The sequence below is a fragment of the Cryptomeria japonica genome, chromosome 2 (assembly GCF_030272615.1).
Source record: "Cryptomeria japonica chromosome 2, Sugi_1.0, whole genome shotgun sequence".
In the NCBI taxonomy this organism is placed as follows: domain Eukaryota; kingdom Viridiplantae; phylum Streptophyta; class Pinopsida; order Cupressales; family Cupressaceae; genus Cryptomeria; species Cryptomeria japonica.
In genome coordinates this window covers 57,786,825-57,814,754 of record NC_081406.1, presented here as the reverse complement: position 1 = coordinate 57,814,754, position 27,930 = coordinate 57,786,825, and positions in this window count along the sequence as shown.

The following is a 27,930-nucleotide window of genomic DNA, read 5'->3' as shown; positions in this document are numbered from 1 at the left end:
CTAATTCATGATTTTACCTAGGATTACTTTGAAATCTAGAAACAATACATACTACATTCATAATATTAGGCCTAGTTTGTGTCAAATACAATAAACCTCCTATCATAGATTTGTATCTAGTTGGATTAACAGGTGTAGATTCATCCCTTTGAGATAATTTGTCATTTGTAGTCATAGGTGTGCTTACTGGTTTAGAGTTCTCCATCCCAAATTTCTTCAATAATTCTTTCAAGTACTTGGATTGACTCAAAAATATACCTTTATCAGTCTGTGAAATCTCCAATCCTAAAAGAAATTTTATTTCTCCAATCATAGACATTTCAAATTCTTGCTGCATTTTAATAGAAAATTCCTTACATAATCCATCTTCTCCTCCAAATATTATATCATCAACAAATACTTCAATAATCAAGATGTCATCATTAGTTATTTTGTAATATAAATTGCTATCTGCATTTCCTTTAGTAAAACCAATCTTTAAAAGATACTTATCCAACCTTGCATACCAAGCTCTTGGGGCTTGTTTTAATCCATACAGAGCTTTTCTTAACTTGCAAACCATATCATTGTCATCTGTCAAAGAAAATCCATCAGGTTGTTCAATATATACTTCCTCTTCAAGATCTCCATTCAAAAATGCACATTTAATATTCATTTGATAAACTTTGTAGTCCTTGTGAGCTGCAAAAGCCAAGAATAATCTAACTGCCTCAATTCTAGCTACCAGTGCAAAGGTTTCATTGTAATCAACTCCTTCTTTCTAAGAATATCCCTTACATACTAGTCTTGCTTTATTTCTGACAACCTTACCATCTTCATTAAGTTTTTTTCTAAATACCCATTTGGTTCCAATTACATTTTTATCTTTAGGCTGGGGAACTAATGTCCAAGTATTATTTTTCTCAATTTGTCCTAATTCTTCTTCCATAGCTTTAATCCAAAATTTATCTTCACATGCCTCATTGATAGATGATGGTTCAATTTGACAAATAAGACATACCTCTTCATTTGCCAATCTTCCTCTTGTCATAACTCCTTTAAATTTGTTTCCAATTATCTGATCTTTAGAATGATTCAATCTTACATACCAGGGTGACTTAGTTTGCTGTTGTTCTTCGATTATTGTGGAATCCTCTGATGATACCGGGGTAACTGGATCTTCATTTTGTACCGGTGGATTTAGTGTAGGTTCGTTTGTCATAATTTTTGTTGCCAGTTCAGAGTCTATATACCTTGAAGTTCCTCGGAATTGTTCATCAATCTTTACATTTGTACTCTCAACAATTTTCTGCAATCTCTTATTAAAACATCTATATGCCTTGCTCTTAGATGAATAACCAAGAAATAGTCCTTCATCACTTCTAGGATCAAATTTTCCAATATACTCATCTCTTCTAATATAACATTTACTTCCAAAAATTCTGAAATATGTAAGAGTAGGAGTATTACCAAACCATAGTTCATGAGGGATCTTACCGGTTTCACCTTTGATGTGAACTTTGTTGAATGTATAGACAACAATGCTAACTACTTCTCTCCAATACACATGTGGTAGATTTACTTCTGATAACATACTTCTTGCTACATCCAAGATAGTTCTATTTTTCCTTTCAACAACTCCATTCTGATGTGGTGTCTGAGGTGTTGATAACTGTCTTCTGATTCCATTCACTTCATAGAATGTATTAAAGTCCTTAGATGTGAATTCTCCTCCTTGATTTGATCTTAAACATTTTATTTTCTTACCGGTTTCATTCTCAACCATTGCTTTGAATAGTTTGAACTTTCCAAGTGCTTCTGATTTTTCTCTGAGAAAAGTAACCCAACACATTCTAGAATAATTATCAATAATTAGCATGAAATATGTATCACCTTGTAAGCTTTTAGTTCTAGTTGGACCACATAAATTAGTGTGAATCAAATCAAGAGCATTATTGGATTTTTCTGGAATACTTTTGAAACTAGCTCTAACTTGTTTTCCAAATTGACATTCCTTACAAATTGCATTATGAGGTTTCACAATTTTAGGTAGATCTCTAATTGCCTTAGAAGTACTGATTTTTACCATGCAATCAAAGTTTACATGACAAAGTCTCTTATGCCATAACCAACTTTCATCTATATGCACAATCAAGCATGCCTTTTCACTGTTATTCAAACGAAAGATATTAACTCTAGTATGATTACAAGTTTCAATTTCCAAACTAGTTCTATTCATGATTTTACATTTTCCATTTTTAAATTGTAACTGAAATCCTTTCTCAACTAATTGACCAACACTTAAAAGATTATGCTTTAATCCTTCAACATAGTAGACATTGTCAGTGTTATGCTTACCATCAAGAGATATTGAACCCTTACCTTTGATTGAACAGGCTTTGTCATCTTCAAATCTTACTAAACCTCCATTGTATTCTTGAAAGTTCAAGAATTTACCTTTGTCTCATGTCATATGATGTGAGCATCTTGAGTCAATGATCCATTCATCCTTTACTTCAACTTTAGCTGCTAGGGCTTGTTCTACCGGTTGTGTAGTAGGTGTCGGTTGATCTTTTGTTATAGCAACAAAAACCCATCCATTGTGTTAGGGTTCCCACAGATACTGAGAGGGGGGGGTGAAACAGCATCTGACCGGTTATGAGATTTTCTTAAAACTGAATATGCAAAATATAAAGTAACAGTATACCGGTATGCAAGAATTAATGTAAATAACAAAATGAAAAACATCCACATGAAAAGAAGACCATAACACAAGATGTTTAATGAGGAAACCCGGTGTGGGAAAAACCTCGGTGGGATTTGTGACCCACAATATTCACTTACTGGCCAATAAGAGAATATTACTTACAATAGGGGCCTGCACATGCAGGAAGGCCAACTGCCTAGAGCTCACTGCTCAACAAGAAGTCACATTGACTTACAAAGAGGATTTACACAAATCCAATATTATGTACTGCTTTACAATAGCATCTTCAATGCCAGATTCAGTACCGGTTCTTGCTCTGTTCTTTACATATACCCTTGACCTACAATTTGCACATTAGGTCTGCCTTATATTTTATTTATTACATTCTCTCTATGTCCTACAAATGCCTACAATGATCTCTTTTATATACAAGTCATTTTACAATTTGCCAAGTCGGCTTACAATGATAAACAAAATATTACATATCAAAAATCCTGTCGGCCTCTGTGCCGGTATACATATTTCCTTTTGTGCCGGTGTACATCTTCTATGTCGGTGCCGGTGTACATTGATTTTGTTGATGTCGGTGCATTGTTCTATTTGAGTAATGCTTTTCCGGTATAATGTCTTTGCCAGTGCCATAGGATTGCAAGGTTGCCTGTGTAATGCTTGTTGGTATAATGTCTTTTCCGGTGCCATAGGATTGCAAGGTTTCCTGTGTAATGCTTGCCGGTGCCATAGGATTGCAAGGTTGCCATCAATGACAAAACCTTCAATCACACACAATGTCTCATTGGAGTGTCCATATGCCAACAATCTCCCCCTTTGGCATTGATGGCAACACTCATGAGAAATTTCAAAAAGATATCCAAAAATGTTACAAAAAATATGAGGGCTCCCCCTAAGCATGTGATCCCTGTGTTTTGAATTTTCTCATCTACTACTCCCCCTTTGGCATCAATGACAAAGGTTAGTAGATTTGTAGTTGTACCAATACATAACCTCAACCTTGTAGTTGGGTAGTTATTAGCTGAAGAATATCTCCCAAAATTAAGTTTATACCATCCATAAACTTCTTGCTCTCCTTTATTGCTATCTCAGTTCTGTGTATTGTACCGGTGAGATGCTGCAAGTGCTCTACCGATGTTTTGCTACCCTATCTTATTGCCTCTGAGATTTCCTTACACAGAGATGCTAAATAGTCCAATCTTGGACTTAGTTTAGATCTCAAAATTTTTGCCTTGTTTATTATTTTCTCTTTTTCTCTTTCTAATTTAAGCAATTCTTCCTCAAAATTTGTTATCTTTTCCTCAAAAACTGATAATGTATCGGGTGAGTTAACAAAATTATCAGCAAGTTTATTGATCTCTTCCTATACCTTGCTCATCTTTTTATCTACATCCGTGGTCAAAAAGCTTATCTTACAGGTGTCTTTATACAGAGTTTTGTGCTCTTTCAATATATTGTATAGTTCCGGTAGAAGTGTGTCAAATTCCCTGATACACTTCTTTATTCCTTCCTCAAAGAATTTCTGTTTTTCTTTTTCTACACTTTCATTTACAGTTTCTACCTTTGATTGCTCAAAATTTCTAGAAATATATTTACAAAGTGTATCCAACTGCTCTAAAGAATCTTTGTTGGCTATATTACAGTTTGGAGCTATTAATTTCAAAACTGGAATTGAATCATCTATTGCTTTATATGCTTGTGAGCTATAATCGGTTATTTTCTTGATAGAATCGAGCAATACCTCTGTTACATTTGATGATGACCCAGTAAATTGAGTGTCGGTGGAAGGGACCATGCTGGTATTGACCTCTGGTAGGTCTATTTGTGCCTCCACAGTTTTTCTTGCATCATTTCTTACCGGTGGCATCTGTTCTTGAGCCTTTAGCTCTGTTGGTTGCTCTGTTTGTGTTCCAGATTCCTTCTTTTTCTCTGAATCTGCTGCCGGTTGCTCTTGGTTTCTTGTTGCCTGTTGCTCCTTATTATCAGATTTCTCTGTGGTATCCTTATCTACCACTATGTTGGTTTCTTGAGTATCAACATTCACAATATATAGGACTTCAGGATTAGGATTGTTATCCTCTGTGTCCATGCTCTTAGCTGTCGGTTGATCTTCTGCAGTTGTTTTTACCAGTGGAGTATTTAAAGGAGGTGGGGGTAAGTTGTCTCTAATCTTGATACTTGGCGGTGCACCAACTTTACCTTTCCCTTTGTCCTTTTGATATACTAGAATGGGCTTGGGATTCATATATTCTTCTTGTTTTTCTTTTTCAACCAAGAATCTATCCCAACCATCTTTTGTTTCAGTTGAGACTTCAGTAACTCTACCTACCATTAATGATATTTGCCGGTGTGCAGTGGAAAAGACTGTCTGGTTGGCCTGAGCTATCAAATCATCAATTTCCTTAGGTGAGTTGGCCAGGTATACTGCAAGTAATTTTTCTATTTTTATTTTCTTATCCAACTCAATTATTCCTTGCCTTCTGGCCTCAAGTCTCTTATATAATTCATCAGGAATTTCATTTAGGACTTGCATCAAAAACTTTTTATACATGTCCATGTGTAGTATAACACTTTCCTCAATTTGTCCTTTCTCATCTTCTGATAGGGTGTCATAGATTTTCCCTATGTTTTTCAATTTTCCTTCCACTGTGATTTCATCCAGTAATATGTCAAAAGGGGCCAAGTCAGTATCTATCTTCTTCTTCCTTTTAGGGGTCAGCTTTTTCTTAGGTGTGGCTTTCTTGACTGGAGACCTCACAGCTTGTTGCTTTTGTCTTGTCCTTCTAGGTGAAGGAGTGGATACCGGTGAGGGGTCTCTTGTCCTCACAACTCTTTTGAAAGTTGCTGGCATATCTCCTTCTGAGGAGGTATCTACCGGTGATAGATGAGTTTCAGGCTGTTGGGCTACCAACTCATCTTCTGTTATGCCAGTTTTCTTTAGTACATCATCTTTTAAGGCTTTTGCTTGCCTGCTTCCTTTCCTCACAGATGCCTCAACTTTCTTTACTCTCTTTTTGGATTGTATTTGACTTTTAATGTGCTCAACACTACCAAATACTTCTTCCTTTGGTTCATGGGGGGCTTCCAGAAGTGCTTTGGCATAAGTTTCCACTATGTGGTCATCTATTTCATACCCCATTTCTGTAACCCAGATTGTTCTTGGGATGACTGCTTCCATCCAGATCTCATCCTTTTTTATTACAAAACAAATGTCATCCTTGTATTTGTTGACAATTTCCTGTGATAGTCTGATCCTCTTATTCATTTTGACTTTTAGTGCTTGAAAATACTCATGGATATTCTTTTCTTTGTTTTCACCCATGTTGTTGAATAAGTCAGACAATTGTTTTCCTACTGGTATGTCAAATCCAAAATCCTTGTTGCCTATACTGGGAGCCTATTTGGTTATATGTAGCATTAAGCATACAAGCAAATTTCCAAATCTAAAGGTTCCTTTCTTATCCTTCTTGATTTTTGCTAAGTTATCAATTAACTCATCTTTTAACCATTCACAAATGTCAATTTTTACATTGTTCTTAACCATGTCATTAGCACTTTTTATGCATAAACTGGAAATAGAATTAAGCCTATTTGCATGAGTAGCTTTGTAACCTAGAATCATGCTAATGAATCTTACATTTGTATCGGTTACATCATTAACCCTCAATGATCTTTTCTCTGATGTTGCACCAGTTAGTTTTGTTACTAGGTCATTGGAGACCTTCTTGGTTTTGTCAGGTCTAGTACCGGTGGAAGGTAACCCTATTACTGCTTTCACAGCTACCTTTGTAATTTTATGTACTGAGTCAAGCCAAAAGAATGAGCCATGTACCCTGCTGAGAACTATCCTAATCACTTCCTTGGGAAATTCAAGAATGCAGAGGATTTCAGTGAATCCTAGGGTTTCAACAATTTGGTGTTTAGGTTTCACATTTCCGGCATTGTCACATATAACAGATTTGTACATGTCTTTGTTTTCTTCATCACCTAATTCCTCTATCTTGCAATGAATGTACATTCTAGGGTCTTCTGCATAAACAACACCCTTTGGAATTTGGGAAAAAGCACCTGTGTTGTCATCTTTCTTAGCTACCTCGGGAACTAGCTCAAACACGGGCCTAGGTCATTTTATAACCTCGACTACTGTAGGGTTAGCTATGAATTCAGGTGTAGAGGAGGATGCCATGATGATAAATACCTTTTTCTGCCTTTGGATGGACTGATTGCTGAAGTGCTTTGCCTCTTTTCTTGGAATGCCTTAGCTCAGAAATCTTCGCGCTCTCTGAAAGTTTGAATTCACGGTGAAATGAAATGGAGCCAAAAACTTAATTTATAAAGCCTTTTCTGCCACCTACCACATTAATTATCTACCGGTGATGTATTAACTCAACTTTATTTGCCGGAAATGAAGGATTTTCAACTTCTTTTCTCTAACTGAGGGAATAATAGCACATGTGTCATTAAATTGCCAAACCCTCAAGATAATTTTCTTCAATTTGATGAAGAACATCCTGCCGGTGGAGCATTGCTTTGTCCCGCCGGTGGAGCATCATATTGTCCTGTCGGTGAAGCATTTGTTGGTTCTACCGGTGGAGGAGTAACCCCAATATTTAGATTACCTTTTCTAATCCATTGCTTTGAAAATTCTTTCTTAACCTCTTCAACCTTTTCTTTACCTTTCAAGCTAGTACTTTTGTTATCTATCGGTGTACCTTTGCTTCTATAGAATTTTGCAATATGACCAATTTTGTTACATGCATAACAAGTTACATTATTTTTCTAAATAGCTTTCCCATAACCTATGTCGGTTTGCATTCTGCATTTATTTGATAAATGACCAAATCTTCCACAAACATAACATCTTACATTCATTCTACAATTTTTAGAGTTATGACCAATTTTGTTGCATTTGGTGCACTGACCGGTGGGAAGATTGATGTTCTGATAATTCCTAGATCTACATTCATTTGCCCTATGACCATATTTATTATAGTTAAAGCATTTTCCATTGAATTTGTAAGTATTAGAGGGTCTTACCGGTTTGCTTTGATCTTGGGTATTTGCAGTACCGGAGCATTCTCCAACTTCAAGTCCAACTCCAGAAGTATCACCTTTGGGTTTTTGATTCTTCAATAAGGTACCAAGTTCTTCTGAGCTTTTCTTGAATTTTTCTTTGTGTTGCTTTGCAGTTTCCAATTCCCTTTCCAAGATCTCTTTTTGTCTCATTAGTTCATTCGAGTCATTTTGAGTATGCATTAGATCTGTCTTCAACATATCATTTTTGTAGCTAAGTCTTGTGTTCTCATTTGTTGCATCACTTAGTCTTCTAGTCAATTCTTTTTCATTCCTCTTTCTATCCTCAATCTCTTTGCAGAATCTCATAGTCATATCCTGCATTTCATTTTTTGTTGTCATGATCTCTTGTTTCTATTTTCTCATCATATCATTTAATGATTCCTTTTCATCATTTTCATTTTGCAACTTTTCACAAAGTTCTCTTCTCTTGTTTCTTGTAACAGTAAGATTTTCTTGAAGTGCCTGAATAATGTCCTGAGCTGCATTTAAATCATCTTCTAATTTGATATTTTTCAATTTCTCTGCATCATAGTCAGTAAGAGCTCCTTCAAGTTGCTTCATCAGATTTTCCATCTTTACCAGTGTCAAGATCTTCCTCAAGCTGTTAGGCTTCTAAAAATAGAGGACTAGGCTCTGATACCAATTGTTAGGGTTCCCACAGATATTGAGAGGGGGGGGTGAATCAACATCTGACCGGTTATGAGATTTTCTTAAAACTGAATATGCAGAATATAAAGTAACAGTATACCGGTATGCAAGAATTAATGTAAATAACAAAATCAAAAACATCCACATGAAAAGAACACCATAACACAAGATGTTTAACGAGGAAACCCGGTGTGGGAAAAACCTCGATGGGATTTGTGACCCACAATATTCACTTACTGGCCAATAAGAGAATATTACTTACAATAGGGGCCTGCACATGCAGGAAGGCCAACTGCCTAGAGCTCACTACTCAACAAGAAGTCACACTGACTTACAAAGAGGATTTACACAAATCCAATATTTTGTACTGCTTTACAATAGCATCTTCAATGCTCGATTCAGTACCAGTTCTTGCTCTGTTCTTTACATATACCCTTGACCTACAATTTACACATTAGGTCTGCCTTATATTTTATTTATTACATTCTCTCTATGTCCTACAAATGCCTACAATGATCTCTTTTATATACAAGAGTCATTTTACAATTTGCCAAGTCGGCTTACAATGATAAACAAAATATTACATGTCAAAAATCCTATCAGCCTCTGTGCCGGTATACATATTTCCTTCTGTGCTGGTGTACATCTTCTATGCCGATGCCGGTGTACATTGATTTTGTTGATGTCGGTGCATTGTTCTGTTTGAGTAATGCTTTGCTGGTATAATGTCTTTGCCAGTGCCATAGGATTGCAAGGTTGCCTATGTAATGCTTGCCGATATAATGTCTTTGTTGGTGCCATAGGATTGCAAGGTTGCCTGTGTAATGCCTGCCGGTGCCATAGGATTGCAAGGTTGCCATCAATGACAAAACCTTCAATCACACACAATGTCTTGTTGGAGTATCCATATGCCAACACATTGTCTGCTAGATCCTCATCAGAATCATCAGTCACACCTTCATCAGCAATGTAACAAAATTTGTCTTTGTTCTTCTTAGATCTATATCTCTGATATTCAGGATTAGGCTTGTATGTTCTTCTAGCTTCTTCTATTAGTCTAGCATGTCTATCGAGGCATCTCGAAGCCATATGACCAATCTTATTGCAGTTGAAACATTTAAAGGGTGTCTTACCTTCATACTTACTTCCAACTGGACCTTTTGGCATTTTTCTTGCAAATAGTGCTTCAAGTTCTTCAAGCTCTTCATTTTCCTTCCTGGTTTCTTCAAGTTCTCTTGCATAAAAGGCTTTTAGTCTAATTTGTCAAAAGATGGAGTGGATTATGTTGATGCTTTAAAGGCCAGATCAGTGTTTATAGTAGCAACAAGACCAAATTCCTCAATTTGAAAGGCTAAAAGTTTTCCAATCAATGTATCCCTAGTTACTGATGTATGAGGCATTGTTCTCAACTCATTTATAGCAATAACCTTCATTTTATATGCCGGTGGCAATCCTCTTAAGATTTTTTAAACAATTTCATCCTCACTCAAGGTTCCTCCACAACATTTAATACCCAAAACAATTTCATTTACTCTATCCATAAAAGTAGAAATCCTTTCATCTTCTTCCATTTTCAGATGTTCATACCTGACTCAGAAGCTTTCAAGTTTTGCAATCTTGACTATGGAATCTCCTTCATTCAGTGTTTCCAAATGTTCACAAATAGATTTAGCTGTAGACCTATCTGATAATCTCATGATTTGTTGATCTGATAATGCGCTCAAAAGTGCTTCTCTTGCTTTGCAATTATTCTCTTCATCTTTTACTAAGGTAGTTGGAGCAGTTTGACTAGCTACAGTAGCAGTATAACCATTCTTTGTAACTTCCTAGATGTCTTTACCGATGCAATTCAGATGTGTCTCCATCGTGATCTTCCATATCCCATAGTTGGTTCCATCAAGTTTAGGATTGTCCTTCCTGAAATAATTAGTAGACATTGGATCTCCTCAAGTTGTTAAACTTCTACAAAAGAGGACTAGGCTCTGATACCAATTGTTAGGTCCCGGAGACAACTGAGAGGGGGGGGGGTGAATTAGTTGTCTAATAAATTTAAACCAAAAACCAATTAACAAAATTAATGCTTAATACCAATAAACCAGTTATGTGTGTCGGTAGACAGTGTTAATAGTAAATTGCTATACCGGTAGAGATTAATGCATGAAACATAAACATAGAGTCATCCACAACACATAACACCAATATTTGTATGTGGAAACCCTGTAAGGGGAAAAACCATGGTGGGAAACCTTACCCACAATCAGATGATACTACTACAGATAGTAAGTGTACATAAATGGGGTCTGCACATGCAGAAAGGCCAATAGCCTAGAGCTCACTGCTCAATCACAAAATGAGAGTCACACTGACTACAGTTGGATGGTTAAATCCAATAAGAATGTACTGCACAAAATAACATCTTCATATGTTGGATTCAGTACCGGTGTAATGCTGATATGCTTCTACAAAAACCTAGCTTCACCTTCAAATGATGTCTTCATGTATACCTCTACTTAATCTCGCATATACCTTCACACAATTCTTTTTCACATTCCACATTCGATCTTACAAATAAGATCTTACATTTATACCATAACCTAAGACCAATTTTAGTAGGTCAGCTCTACAAGATATTACAATAAAAAACATTTTACATACAATATAATATCCAATGCAATAACCAATTAAACATGGCGGCTTAATGCATTTACAACAATAATAAATCATCTCCATAGTGTGCCATGCTGATCTGGAAAAGATAAACCTGCCAGTGTAACCCTAGATAACCTTGGACCTATTTGCCGGTAAAAGAAAATATGCAAATATGAATATACCAATGATTAATTCTTCAAAACAAAGTGTCCATACGATGTCTTCAACAATACCAAGTGTCTTCCATATCATTCCATGTGTCGGTGAATATTATATCCTATCGGCAAACCATATACCAGTAACTATGCAATAGTTACTTGCTTGCCGGTGAATGTTGCTAGATTTCCAAAGTGCTAGTGTGTCAGTAGGTGTTGACATCAATGACAAAACCATACCAAAATACCAACACTTGAGACTTTGTCAAAGTATATTACTAACAACACAGTGATAGTTGAACAAATAAAGGAATAGACATTCAAAGACAGGTTGGAAATTGAAAAACAAAAATTCTTTGAGAATCAAATAAAGAAGTGTACTAGGGAATTTGACACACTTCTACCAGAACTATGCAACTCATTGAAGGAATTTAAAACTCTATACAAAGATACTTGTAAGACAAACTTCTTAATAGTTGACATAGATAAGAAAATGAGCAAGGTACAAGAAGAAATAAATAAACTTGTAGACAATTTTGTTAATTCACCTGATACATTATCAGTTTTTGAGCAAAAGATAACTAGTTTTGAGGTAGAATTACTGAAGCTAGAGAGAGAAAAGGATAGAATAATAAACAAGGCTAAAAATCTGAGACTAAGACTGAGTCCAAGACTGGACTATCTAGCATCCTTGAGAAAGGAAATATCTGAGGCATTAGTACAAGGACAGAAAACACTGGCAGAGCATATACAGCACCTCACCGGTACAGTTCAAAGAACAGAGGCGGCAATAAAAGATAGTAAGAAGTTTATGGAAAGCATAAATTTGGTTTTGGCAGATCTCTTTCAAATTGTAACCACCTAGTTACAAGGTTGAGATAGAAAAACAACAACTCTATTGACACCTTGACAACCTTTGTCATTTATGCCAAAGGGGGAGTAGTAGTATGAGAAAATAATCTGCAAAAGACTTATCTGCTCAGGGGGAGCTCATATATTTTTGGTACAAATTTTTGGATTACAAGTTTTGAATACACTTTTGAAATTTTCTCATGAGTGTTGCCATCAATGCCAAAGGGGGAGATTGTTGGCATATGCACACTCCAATGAGTCATTGTAGGTGATTGAAGGTTTTGTCATTGATGGCAACCTTACAATCCTACATCACCGACAAGGCAATTCACCAGCACTAGCAAGATCAAACTCTACACCGGCACTCAAATCACCAACACCGACAGTGAAAGGTAGCATACTGACACAGAGGTCGACAGGATTTTTGTTGTAATATATCTTGTTTATTATTTGTAAAATCATTGTAAGACGTTTTGGCAAGTTGTAAAATGACTCTTATATAAGAGAGATCATTGTAGAACTTTTGTAAGTAAGAAAGAGGAATGTAATTAGGCAAAATAAGGCAGACCTATAATGCAAATTATAGGTTAAGGGTTTATGTAAGAAGCAGAGTAGAAACCAGTACTAGATCTGGCATTATAGATGCTATTTCGAAGCAGTACAAGATGCTGGATTTATATAATCCATTTTGTAAGTCAGTGAGACTTCCTATTTTGTATTTGAGCAGTGAGCTCTAGGTAGTTGGCCTTCCTGCATGTGCAGGCCCCTCTTGTAGCAGTAATATTCTCTTATTGGCCAGTAAGTGAATATTGTGGGTCACAAATCCCACTGAGGTTTTTCCCACACTGGGTTTCCTCGTTAAATCCTTGTGTTATGGTGTGTTTTTCATGTGGTATTTTTTATCTCTGATTATTGCATTACTTTCTGATTACTGATACACAGTATTAATATGCTCTACATGTTTTAAGTTAAGAAAATCTATTTACCAGTTAGATACTAATTCACCCCCCCCTCTCAGTATTTGTGGGAATCCTAACATATATTGCTCCAAAGGATCAGGTCAGCCCAAAAGGATCAATACCCTAACATGCAGAAATGAATGAGGCCAGCCTCTGGAAAATCCCAAAGGATGAAATGTTGAAGGTGTTGGACCCTTAAAATTTTTTAGGGTTCCAGATTCATACTAGGAAGCAAATCTCTCTCTGCAATTGTTGAGATCAAGTATATATTCTACTCTAAATTTCTTGCAACCTACTTTGATGCATGAACAAGGTGGTCGATTTCCAGGTATGTACATGGTTGCAAAGGTGAAATCATTCCAGCTCTGACAACCCTATTTACAAAGCAAGTACCAAAATTTGGTGAGCTAATTGAAATTTGAAATAAAACCCATTTTATTTAAATTATCATAACTTTTGGCCAAGTTTCGTGGTAATCGGATGCCTGGTTAGTCGGTAATGAAATTATTCCAAAATGGGCCGGAGGAGAAATTAATTTTTTTATTTTCTTGCATAGTTTGAAGCAATTTTAAAAGGGAAGATTGACAGAAGCACTAAATTAAAAATAACGCTTTCGGAAGAGAGATAATAAAGCCTCTATGCCTAATAAATCAAAGCCAAAGGAGAAGTATTCATTGCCATCAGGTATCGGTGTAGCATATAATGTGCTATCTCAAGAAGGTATGCTACTCCAATGGATCCACCGTGAGGTAATATATTTTTAATTTTTGTTTTGCAAATGGATGCTATAACACAAAATTATATTTCTTAGGTTTGCATGTACAGGAAGTATCTTTTTACCTAATAAATTTAATAGAGTATTTTATTTTCATAATGATTTTTTACCATTCATGTAAATACCATAGAAAAGGAAAATTATTATTTTAAAGATTATATTTTCCACATTTTATGAACTTTGAATTATTTTATTTTACTTTTTGAAAGGGAAATATTTGTGTAAAAGGAATAATTATATTTTACATATAAATGTTCTTTAATGCATAATATTTGATTAATAAGTGGATTTTAATGTTATGATCTTTTAAGCTTTCATAAATATTTTTACCTTAAATAATGAGTTGAATATATATTTTTGGGTAAATTTTATTTATGAATAATCAAAGAATGAGTATGTTTTTATTATTTTTCTCTTTTGTTGATTTAGAGAGTAATAATATTTCCAAAGGGATTTGTTACTATTGGAAATTTTCAGAATTTATTAAGTAAAAATTTCTCTAAACATTATTAAATGTAAATAGACAAATTTTTAAGAAATTTTAAAATGATTAGTGTAACTTTTGAAAGATATCTTTGAAAATCATTTGAATGTTAGGGATTCTTATTTCTGTAAACATTTGCCCTAAAATTCTATTTTAAGGGGTAAATTATTAAATATCCCTAATGTAATATGAATTTTTTATTACATTGTTTGGTGTACAAGACGCTCACATATGAAAGTTTGAATTTATTTTTCCTAAGCACATGTTGAGCAAGGAGTATTTCTCACCACATAATAATCTTTATTTACTTGCAAAAGCACTTTGAAAACAAATTTTATTTGTAGTCTTTGATATAATTATGATAATATTCTAATTGCCTTTGAAGAAGTTATAAAAGAATATATTTTGACAAAGGGGAAATTATATTTATACATAAGTGCTTTCAATATGGTGACCTAATGATATTGTCTCTCATCATGTTTTTACCCTAATTTTTTGAATTGAATCCATATTAGGGTAAATATTATTCTTTATTGTATGAATAATGTATTTGAAGATCAAAGTGTGAATATTATATTTTGTTCAAAGAAGAAAATATATTTTGAAAAGTTCTTTTTACCCAAGGTAAAATGATGAATATCATTTATTAAAATGGATTTTGGTGTTTTGAGGCAATCTTTTCGTATGCATATTATTTGCCCTAAGTTAATAAATTGAATATGTTCATTAGGGTAAATTATTTTTATCATATAGTTAATGTTTGATTGATTTTTGCAGAGTATTTATCCTATATGTTAAAATATTCCCAAGAAAGATGGAGTTTCCCTAAAAGGATGAAAAGGATATGTTATCAAAGTTTGGTGACGAGGAATATCAAGGAGTTCAAGAGCGGAAGTGAAATTTTATCAAAGTGAAAGATTAGAAAGAACATTATTAAGCATCATTTAGTATTTTTTAGGGTTTCATTTGTAATTATTGCTTAAACCAGAGGGTGTGTCCTTTGAGAAGCAACTCTCTGTAACTATCCCTTATGTGTATAAAAGGGGAGTCATCCAGAACAAGGGGAGGACAATCAGAGAGGAATCATGAGAACAACATACTACTGTAAGGATTGAATGTCATTTTGTATTAGGGAAGTCTATAGGAAGAAGAAGTATCATTTTGTGCAAGCAATCTATAATGGAGTATTTGCAAGTGCAACTTATGTATGCAATTATTTCCTAAAGATTAATATACAAGGTTCGTTGTTTCTTTTTCCAAATATTGTGTACACTTTTGTGTTGATGATTATCTTTGTCCTCTTGATAAATCTATTTATAGATTTGCTATGATGTGAATCACATGTTGTTGTATTAAGTAAAAGATTGAGTTCTTATTGTTTGTGTAACGCATACTGAACCTTCATAGTTGATGAGAAATTGTCTCTTGAGTTGATAAGATATTTTGTCCACAAAGTGTCATATATATCCCTGGATAGAGGCACTGGTCTGTTATTGATCTTTTAAGGTTTTGATCTATATGCATTCAAGGTCCTTGATAGAGAAACGTTCTTCCCAAATCCTATATGAACTGATCTATGCAGATTTCATTTAAGTCCTGAAAGCAATCTCATTTTCAATATAAATTCACAATCATTTCTTTTCAAATCATTCAGTTAAAGCACATAATAAAGCATAGTTGTAGAATAATAATTTGACAGTTGTGTAAATTTTATAAAAGGTTTAAATCCACTATAAATAACCTCTTTTGTGCTTGAGAGGAAGAGGCACACCCACCTAGGTTCAGTGGAGCCTAAAGTGCAGAGGGATCTAGTCCTTGACTGTCCCTATTCATTGGCCAAAGACTGATTGGACTACTTGAGGATTTGGAAAGTATTTTAGTTTTCCAATCTATGGTTTTGGGAACCAACAGAAGGTCAGCCACATGTCAAGAAACATCAAGATCAACATCCAAGGCTCTGCAAGAATCAGAATGGGTTCCAGTAGATCACCAGAATAAGTCTCAGGCAACCAGAAACTATCAACGAAAATCGGTAGCGATATCTTGTCGAATAGTGATCCAAATGAGATGCGGTTAGAAAGCAAGCAGGGTGATCAGGTCTTCAAGAAGAATCCAACTCCATAGGAAGCTGGTTTGCCAAAATTGGGACACACAGAAAGGAAAACTGAAACTGCAAACAAAAAAGAAAATGTTTTTGGTTGATGCAAGATTGCTATGAACCAAGGATTCTCTTGCATCAATACCACATTTGTCGATTATTCTGATAGGTACTCCAAGTTACTATTTTGACCGATCTATACTGATATAGTGATATCAGAATAGTTTTCTTTATCATTATAACACAACATCATTATGCCACCCTTGTCAGCCAACCCAATAAGTGGCTCTTACATGGAGATCGATATTGCTATTCCGATATGACCAAACACAAAGGAACACAACATGATCTAACATCGGCATGACTTATGCTGATAGCAATTTCCTCCATGCAATTTGGTAGCTGTATAGTTATCCTGATAACATCACTTCACTTGTACACCACTTAATCAAAAAATTTATCCTGATATAACTATTTCACCTGTGCAACATTTGATTGGTAGTTATCCCAATATTGCTTGTGATACATATTTATCAAACCATACTAAAACCGATATAACATAAAGAGGTCTTGTTGATATACATGACTTCTTATTTTTCACAACCCTAGCACCAAGACATCCAACATGAACTTCATAAACACATCATATGGTGTTGTGGGAATCTGCAACATCAACCTGATTTGTGTGACCTCTTCAAGTCACTCCAACATATGACATCGATCAACCTGATCACTTCCATCAACCTAGTCACAACAACAAGAACTACAACTTCATCAGCTTTGCACAAACACATGTTGTACATCAATGACAACTTCAATGCCAACAATTACCCCTTTGGCATTGATGTCAACACTGCACATTCTCTCTCCCCCTTTGGCATTGATGTCAACATTGCACATTCTCTCTCTCCCTTTGACAACAATGACAAAAGGGCCCTAATAGCTAGTATAATTTCATCTGATACCAACTTGTCTACTTTGTATAGCACTTCTCATCACACACCCCCTTTGAGTCATTTAATTGGGTGCACCACTGTTTCCTTTTACTTTTCCATTTTTGATAGATGAGACTATACCTTGTCATATCTAGATGAACCATTATTACAATATATGTTGGTGATGATCCAACATTACAAAAATAAACTTTGATCATGTCTTCTCATCTCCTCTTGTTATCCACTACCATCATATGCATTTTTTCTCCCCCTGAGAACCACAACTAGTATGTACCATGTGTTCAATTGTTTTCTTTCATTTTCACTATTGTTGGTCTATCTTGCAACCAATCCATTAGTCTCCCTATACACTTTTGTTGCATATATCATCTAAGAGCTAGATAAACCATTATTACAATATAAAAAGTAGTGTTAATATTACTTATAAAAATCATTGACCTCCTCGTGAGAGTTGCAGCTGCCCTACAAGATGGTCTTACAAATGTGCATGGATGCAAGAGAGTAATAGGTATGTCTTGTAGTTCCCCTAAACCACATACTTATTTTCCTTTGATCAAATGTGATTATCCTGATTGTATGCAAACCTATAACTTCACTTCTTTTAGTCTCTTTCCTTGCATTATCAGCTACACCATTATGAGAAACCATCTTCATAGTGTGGACAATCTTCAAAAAATCTTCACTACTTGCAACTATATTCATCCTCATGTATGCAAGTGTGGAATATAATATATAGCCATGGTCTAAGACAAATAAATTCTATGCATCATCACCCTTGAAGAACACACACATGTTCAAAGATGAGCAAGGTTGTAATCACTAAGCCTTCCCATAACTATACACTTCTATGCTCATATTCACTTTCATGCTTTATCAGACTTAAAATTTCATTGATCCACTTTAGAATATCCTTTCCTGCTGAAGTAAGATATTTATTACAAGAATTTATGTGGCTCATCTGCAATCATCAATGGACAACTTTGTGCACTATGGACTATCAATGGATTCCCCATTTTTTTTTGTTCTACATTCTGCAGTAGTGTACATTCTTTCATATGCAAGTGTGCAGTTACAATGAGGTGAATTTTCATAGAAATCTTCATGCCAACTACATGCAACTGTCCTTCCATAGAGATCAATATGCCAACAATGTTGAATATTGATATATTGTCAAGCCATCAACTATAAAATCTCCCATTTCATCTTCTTCCTTCATGTCTTGTTGTTAGAGATGATTTTCCTCATATTTGCAGTAGTCTATCCTTACATCTATCCTTCTTAATAACTTGGGGGCAAAGAATGTGATCAGTATGTTACTCCCCCTAAGGTTTTTCATCTACTTAAGCCTGAGGAGATATCACTTGTGCATTAAGTGCACTATGCTGGCCCATGGCCATATCCTCTTGTTTTCTTCTCCAAACTTGCTTGATCTCTTTTTGTCTCTCATTTTCAACCTTTGGAGCAACATTTATCATTTTCCTTTGCTTGACAACCCTTGATCTACAATGTTTTACAGTGTGGCCAAATTTGTTGTGGCTATAGCACAATATGTTCTTACCAATCGAAGAAGTAGAGCGTTTTTTGCCAAATTGATTTGTTCTTCTTCTCCAAACCATACTAGTGTGACTAGCTGGTGGAGCAAATTGATTTTAGGACATTCTAGTAGCATTTGTGACTTTGTTCCATGCATGTCTATGTCTCTCATATGCTCTGCTTCTTCCATACCAATCATATTTGTTATACCTTACATTTTTTTTTAAAGAGTGTGGGTAGGGGTTGCCATATGTCTGAGAAATTTTCTTTCTACATTCAAAGCTCAATGACCAATCTTGTTATAGTTGTAACATACAACATTTCTATTTCTTAGAGCAACAAATGGACCCTTCCTATCATACATGAGAGAAGATATATGCATGATTCTACAACTTGTGACTGTATGTCCATATGAATTACATTTTTGACAAAATACCTTTTTATTTATAGAAGCAACAACTTGACATATCCTAGACTCATTTCTACATTCAGTTACCCTATGTCCATAACCATTGCATGAGTAGCAATAATCAAGAAAAAGAGACTTGTGACTTACAAATTTGTTTTGCCATGTGTGTGGAGATCTTGCAGACTTGTTTGCAACATTCCTTATTCCTTTATTGTTGATCCGTGCATGCTCATTTGCAGCAATTCGTTCAATTTATCCTTTTTGTCTCCAAGCTTGTTTGTTGTTTTGAGAAGCTACATAGTCTTGTAGACACCTAAAAATGGTCAACGCTTGCGGAATCGTACTTTAACATTGGCGCATTGCCTTATTTTAGGCTTTTGCATCGCATTAACATTTCTCCTATGATTTGCACTTGGTCTTTATCATTTGCGAGCATCGAGTCCTTCTTCTGCATTCCTCATTTTTATTGCTTTCGAATTAGGTCTTGTCGAAAACAATCTCCAGTCATGATTTTGGTCGATCCTTATCCTTGTCAATCTTGGTCAATTTGTCATTGATTTTTGTCAACCAATTTTAATCATTTATCAACACTGGTCCTTTGTCAGTCAAAATCATGATTAAATCGATCCTACATCAATTATCTTTCTACAAGACCTAATTGTCATCCTTGCATTTCTAATTCATCTTCTAGGGTTTCATGATTTGTTCATTTAACCTTGTTTGTCCTTTCTCCCTCTAGGTTAAATAATTTATTTATTTATCCTAAGTCTTCTTGTCACAATTAAATATTTATTTAATTGGCTAATTAATTCCCTCTCTTTTTGTGAATTAATTAATGAATGAAAAATTGTTAATTAATTCACTTACTTTCCTAAATTTTCATCATTTCTAATTTCCTAATTTCTAATTTCCTATTTTCTAATTTGTCAAAATTAATTTCCATCTAATTAATTTCTCTCTAGTTCTCCCTATTTTTGTGCTTCGGTGGAAGCATGAATTTCTCATGCGTCATACTTTTGGCATAGCAAGATGTCATAAGCTTCTAGTCCTCTAATCTTTGCATTGGCAATATGTCATAATTCATGACATAGAAGGTGTCATAACCTTCTTCTTTCCACTCAATTTTCCCATTTTGAAATCAATTGCCTCTAATATCAATTTTATGCTAATCTTGTCTTTTCTCCAATTTATCTATAAATTGGATGAATTTCTTCACTCAAGATCCCCAATTGATCGCATTTTGAATCCCAACTAATCACATTATCGATCTAATAATCACTTTGTCAAATCAATCACGCTTTGAGTACTCTTGTGCTAATTGTCAATCTTGCTTTCACATTAGGTTTATGCACTTGAAGGTGAGATCCACAAAAAAAGCTATTTGAAGAAGAAAGAAGGACAATGGAGCCACATGAAGGAGATATTCAGATCTGCATTTGGTTTGCTTAGCTTTAATCTTGAATATTTTGCTTTCATGTCTTTATTGAGTGTGTTTAGGATTGATCATTGCATTTGAGCTTTCGTGATTGAGCTAGATTAGTATATTGAATTTCTTTGATGATTTCCGATTTCCTAGCTACATTAATTGGTGAACCCAACATGAACTAACCCCCTAATCATGCTTTTGAGTGCTTTTGAGTTGATTTGCAAGTCAAAAACCCAAGAAATAGGGTAGTGCAGTGTTTTTTGGGAACTTTTGTGCCTATGTCAAGCATTCTGCACTTGTGTCAAACATTTTGCGCCTATGTCAAGGACATTCTGCACCTGTGTCAGACATTCTGTGCCTATGTAGGGCCAGAAATAGAGGTAAAAGATAGTGTTTTTCACTTGCAAATTGTTTTCTTTTGCATTCTGTTTCTGCTTTTTTGGTTTTGTTGGTACTGATTCTCTATGCAGAACCTTGGCATATGCATGGAAAAGACAACAAATGAAACTACTAACACATTTCATGCAGGTTCGATAGTCAAAGACTAAACCTATCAAACTTCTGACTTGGGTTTTTGCAGGTTGCCTTGGACTACAACTAAACTTTATGTTTGCAATTAATGTTTAGGCACCTAGTGATTTCTAAATAGGATGGAATGAATCTATGTTTTCTTTGATTGTTGAGTTTGACATTGGAGTAGGAGAGTATGCTCTCATCCTTCTTAGGGTGATCAGAAATCCAGATCTTCAATACCATGCTCATGTTTTTTATTGTGTGTCACCTTTAGAGGGCTTGCCTTCCCAACCATTTGCTTTTGCAAGCAAGTGATAATCGTGAAAAGGGAACGAGCTAAAGTGAGTATGGCTAGAATACCTTGGCATTCTAACTCACTATAAACAAATACCTGAAGGGCGAAAGCTTTGAAGGAAGGGTTACATGGGAATTGCAGTTACTTGGGAAGTAATGACCCTTGGACTCTTTCTCATATCAACATCTAAGTAGGGCCTCATGGTCTAAATCATGCTTGCGTGACTACATTTGTTTGGTATCTTGGTGGGCTTATGTCTCAATCATGCTTGTGTGACACCAAGGAGTAACGCTTAACATAAATCCTTACTAAACACCTTGTATTTAGAGGCCAAAAATCCTTCTAGTTGCTTGAGAAGGACAAGTTCGGATACTTGGAAGAGATACTAAGTTTGCCATGGGGAGATTTCCATGGGGACTGATGCTTGGCTGCCCTGAGAAGTGAGTGCCGTGGAGGGGAGCCCGTGGGGTCAAGCATCTATGTATTCTCCTTGAATCCCATAATGAGACTACCTCTCAAGTACCTAATGTCCTTGCCTACCATAAGAAATGTGTGAATGAGCATGATTGTCTTGAGTCTAAGTTAAAATATCTTGTCTTCTTTGCTTGTCAAAAGTTGAACTATATCTCATTTCAAAAACAAGACAAATTGATTCAAAACAAGGTTAAAACATAAGAGACATTCATCCAACAAAATTCAAAAACATCTTCAAACATGGTTGTCAAACATTTTTCAAAATCTTGTCTCAACATTCATGTCACTTAGATTTAGGTTCATCCTAGGTTTGCATTTTGCAAATTCATTGTCAATTACCAAGGTTAAGTTGCACCTAGGTCATACTCCTTTGCATATCAATAAAGGTCCTGTGTCCTCTTGCATTAGAGTAATACCATTGTCATACATTTGCATTTGCATACCCTAGGTCCCTTCATCAAGCTTAGGTCATTATCATATCATATTAGGGTCATTTGCATAGTAATTGTCCCTTTGCATATAGTGTTAAAACTAGGTTTTGTCATACTTGAGTAATACAAATCTTTGATAAACCCTAAGTTATTGTTAGGAGGTCTAGACCTTATCAAACCTTTTCTCCTTTTGTCATTATTGTCATTTGGTCAAACCTAGCTTAGTATCCAAGCATATAGGGGAGACATTGTCATTTTGTCCTTTTGTCCTTTGAGGTCTAGACATCATTTCAATTTCCTAAGGGTCTCTTTTTAGATTTGCATTCCAAAAAGTTTGTCAAAATCTTGAAAACAACCAAAAACATAGATTGCACTCTTGCCATAGATTGTGTTTTCATCTATTTAGTTTGTATTTAGTTGCATATCATACATTTCCAAAAATATTGCATTTGCATAGTGACATGTCTATTGAAACAAGGTTCCAAGCACCAATGATGCAACAAAGTTTGACATATCAACTGACAAGGCAATCACAATTATATACAACCCAACAACAAGGCAATATCGATCAAACTTATCATGATCATGTAAATGTCCAAATACAAAAACTAGAGGAGAAACTAGCTCAAGAAGAGGAGATATTGGAACAAAGAGTGAAAAACATTGAGAAGAATAGATCACAAATGTCCAAAATGTTTCAAAAATTTCCAGGTCGAAATCCAAAGATTGAGCCAATTGATGTAAGATCTCTTCTTGAATGATCAAACATACCAGCTCTCCTCTCCCAAATAGAGATGATGAAACAATTTCAAGAAAGGAGACAACATCAATTTCAACATTATGTGCCTCCACAACAAGAACAAGAAGGTGTTTACTATCAATCAGATTTTCAACCAATACAACCAATGGTTAAACCAATTGTTCAACATATACAACCAATACAACCTGTACGTTAGGAAATAGGAAATCATCACAAATAATATAAACATTAACCATTAGCTCAATCACAAAAACTCATTGCAATGATCTATCCTAAACAACACTCAATACAGAGATGAAATAAAAACATTCAAAACTAGAAATTAAGCAAACCAAAGGTATGATTTGAATGCTCCTTCATGCGGCTCCATTGTTCTTCTTTCTTCTCCAAATAGTTTTGTTGTAGATCTCACCTTCAAGTGCATAAACCTAATTGTGAAAGCAAGATTGACATTGACACAAGAATACTCGAAGCGTGATTTGACAAAGTGATTAGAAATTTGATAGTCTGATTAGGGGGTTCGATTGAAGAAATTCATCCAATTTATAGAGAAATTGGAGAAAAAGATCAAATTAGCATGATAGTGATTCGAATGGAAATTCAAATCAAGAATAGCAAAATTATGACATGTGTATGACAAATTGCTATGCAAAGATTTATGACAATTTATGACAAATTTCTATGCAAGGATTGATTGATTGTCAATTATGACAAACTATGACAAATTTCTATGTCATTTCCATGAATTTAGGAGAGAAATAGGAGGAAATTGAAATTAGGAATTAGAAAATTAAAAAAAATTAGAAAAAGAGGAATTAGGAAATTAAGAAAAATTAGAAATTAGGTAAATTAATTAATAATTTGTCATTTATTAATTAATTCACAAAGAGGAATAATTAGCCAATTAAATGAACATTTAATTGTGACAAGAAGACTTAGGATAAATAAATAATTTATTAATCCTAGAGGAAGAAATGACAAACCAGGTTAAATGATGAAATCACGAAACCCTAGAAGATGAATTAGGTCTTGATGAAAGATAATTGACTCGATCATGATTTTAAATTGATAAATGACCAATGTGATAAATGATTGAGAAAATGCGCCAATTGACGAGGAACAATGACTAATTGATCCAAATTGACATAATTGAGACAAACAACGATCAATGACAAATCGATCACAAAATGACAAGATCGAACAAGAGGACAAGAATCGATGACAATATTGAAAATGACCACGATCAATGACAAATCGATCGCAAAATGTCAAGATCGAACATGACAACGACCGATGACAAATCGATCGTTAAAACGACAAGATTGAAAATGATAAGGATTGATGATAAATCGACAAGATTGATAAGAGTACAACGATCGATGACAAATCGATCGCAAGATTGATAGGAGGACAAAACCCTAATTAGGATTGACGATGTCCAAAATGATGACAAATAAGCATGCACATTGATGCAATAGGATAAGATCGATTAAAATCATGACTGGATAGTGTTGTCGACAAGACCAAATTCGAGAGGTGAGACAAATGAAGAATGTAGAAGAATGACTCGATGCTCACAAATGATAAAGACCATGTGCGAAACATAGGAGAAATGTTAATGCGATGCAAAAACCTAAAATGAGGCAATGCGCAAATGTTAATGTATGACTTCGCAAGCATTGACCATTTTTAGGTGTCTTTATTTTGCCCCTCTTTGAGACAATGCGATTTTAAGCGTTGTTTCAAAGAACAATAAATGAAAATGCCCCAGACAATAATAATGACATATGCATGCCCCCTCGAGGAATTGGCCGGAAACATGCAGAAAAGAGGCCAATTGATCGATAAGAATGACAGAAGATGATAGGTTCGAACGGATCAAACGAACTGCCAAGACTGATAGAAGAAATTTTAGTGAGAAGAAATGAGATAGAAGACAGTGAGAGATGAAGAAAAACTTGCTTTCAGTAATGCACTTTGTAGGTGAGAACCTTTATTTTTATGTAGCAAAATGGATGCATAGCATCATGGCATTGAAGGCCAGAGCTGAAATGCAACCCTTTTTGCAAAAGACAAACACATCAAAAACAAACAACAATCACAACAACAAAAAAAAGGACCATGATCCATCCCGGTCACTCTAAATCACTCAGTGACATCATCGAGCAACATAGGAACATGACCGAAGCCAAAGATAAATCAATAAAAAGATAAGATGCACAAATTCCAACAAATCAAACAAAACATCTTGATCTTCATTGTCAAAAGTTGAAAGCGTTGATAGGACAATCATGTTGTCTGGTTTCAGGACATGTGGTACCCCATCTAAGACAGGACACAGTCTGGTTTCGAGTATACCACACCCTATATAAGACCCATGATAGTGTGCCAAGGACGAATGAATGGCGGTTGATTGATATGACAAGTGCGATCAGTTTGAATGTCATGGTTTGAGTGAAAAAGTTCACCTGTTTAAGCGTGATTTCATTAAAGCACAGTGTTTAATTGCGTGTCGTTGGATGGATGCTCGGTGATTTGTCTTATGCACAAAAGGGGATATTTATTGCAAAATGTGTGTTTTGGATTTTAATGTTTTGAAAAAAATTTGTTCATTTTTTTTTTCAGGACTTTTTATGACTTTTTAGGAATTTTTTCAGGACATTTTTCAATTTTATTTTTTTGATTTATTTCAAGGCATTTTTCAATTTTTTTGATCTTTTTTTCAGGACATTTTTAAATGTTTTTGAGATTTTTTCAGGACATTTTAAAATGTTTTTGTGATTTTTTAAGGACATTTTAAAATGTTTTTGAAATTTTTTCAGGACATTTTAAAATGTTTTTTGCGATTTTTTCAGGACATTTTTCAATTTTTATGATTTTTACCCCCGGTGTCTAGCAAGGCAAGGAATATGATAGATGAATAAATAGGCTTTTTGAAATGATGGTGGATAGAGGGAAGACAAAGGCCTTTTATCATGGAGACAATGTGGATGCAATTTCCAAGGGCTATTGTGTGATGGAACAAGAGACTGGATATGACAATGTAAAGCAGGAACATGGCATGAGGGACATGTCAAGAGGTTTTTGAAACCATGTTTAAATTTTGCATCCTTATGTCAGATCAAGATCAAGGAATGAAACAGAGTGTATGGATAGTGATAAGATATGGATAAGATAAGCAAGACCAAGAATGGATAAGGGACATGGACTGAAGGTCGGGATAGGATACGAGATAGTGGCAAAAAATTGCAATAAGCTAGGGAATATGGATGAAAGGTTGTAATAAGCAAATGGATAAATAACCAAAAGCTATGATGGACTAAAAGCTGCAGACAAGATGCATGATGCTCATGATGATCCTCAGCCTTGTCAAGATCAAAGGTGGAAAAGGAAATTGGACGTGAAGGGCAATAGGATATGAAGGGTAATGACAGGGGTTCGATAGGATAATGAAGGGCAATAGGATATGAAGGAGGAAACCTGCCCCCAAGTGTGGTGTGCAAGAACTTCATGGATTACGCATGACACCTGTTTGCCAGGTTTTCATCATGGTACTTGCCCAAGGTGCCTGTTTGCCAAGTTTTCACCAGTGGACGAATCATTTTTGCTTTACTTTTTTCTTTTGTCTTTTTTTTTTAAAATTTTTTTTTTGTATTTGTATTTTGACTTTTTCAATAGAAGATGGACACATGATAGGGGGTGGAAGAAGGACTCAAGCATCTTTTTGTTTGGATGGTAGCTTTGAAAAAAATGGATCATGACCTTTAAAAGTATGCTCAAAGACATTGGTAGGATAAGGACATGGAAAATAAGATGAAACTAAGGCAAGGATTTATGCAAAGGATGGGATCAAAGGGATCGAAGGATGGAAAATATGCATTGGATAATGGATAGGGTATTGGAAGAATTGTGCTTGAGTAGATGGAAATGTTGGCAAGATCGGCGTTGGCACACACCTTGAGGGGTGATGGACTGATGGAGGAAAAATGTATTTTGGATATTGAGATTTTGAGGAAGGAAAGGCTATGGATTTTGGGACATAAGGGCCCAAAACGGATGAAGAAGGTGGTGGAGAAATAGACTTGGAAGGTTTGGATGGAGGAACAGCAATTTTAGATGCCAATCTGGGTTGTTCTTTTTGTGCTTCAAGGAGCTTCTTGGGGATCCACATGGTTTTTGACTTTTCATGCTTTTGTGGTTCCTTGGAGTGCATTGCTTGCACAAGGGATTTAGGAACCCATATATATTTTGACTTTGCTTTATTTTTCTCAGTGGGCCTTTGTGGCCTTTTGGATATTTCTTTTTCTTTATAGATCAAATTTTTCTTTGTTTTGACATGTCGATTATATTGGACATGTTGATCCTTGAATACATGTGGATATCTAGACTTATGACTTTTATACTTGGCATCCAAATTGCTTGGAGGGGGAAAGGAATGCATGGATGAATATGAATGAAATGGAGTTCTTTTGAATGGATGAAATTTACTGAAGGATGTGTGCCTTTGCTAACCTTGCATAGAGGATGAAGGGATATAAGGACCTAAGATGGATGGAAGGTATGATGGGGAAGGTGTATGTTTTGATTTTGATGGAGGGATACCAACGTCTTGAGAGTGAGTTGTGTAGACATGACCCTTAAGATCTTCTTTTACATAAAGAGATTCTTGCTTATGGAGATCTACTCCTTTGCCTTTATGAATATCTTGACATGTGGGATACTCTTTTCTTTGGGAAGAAGAC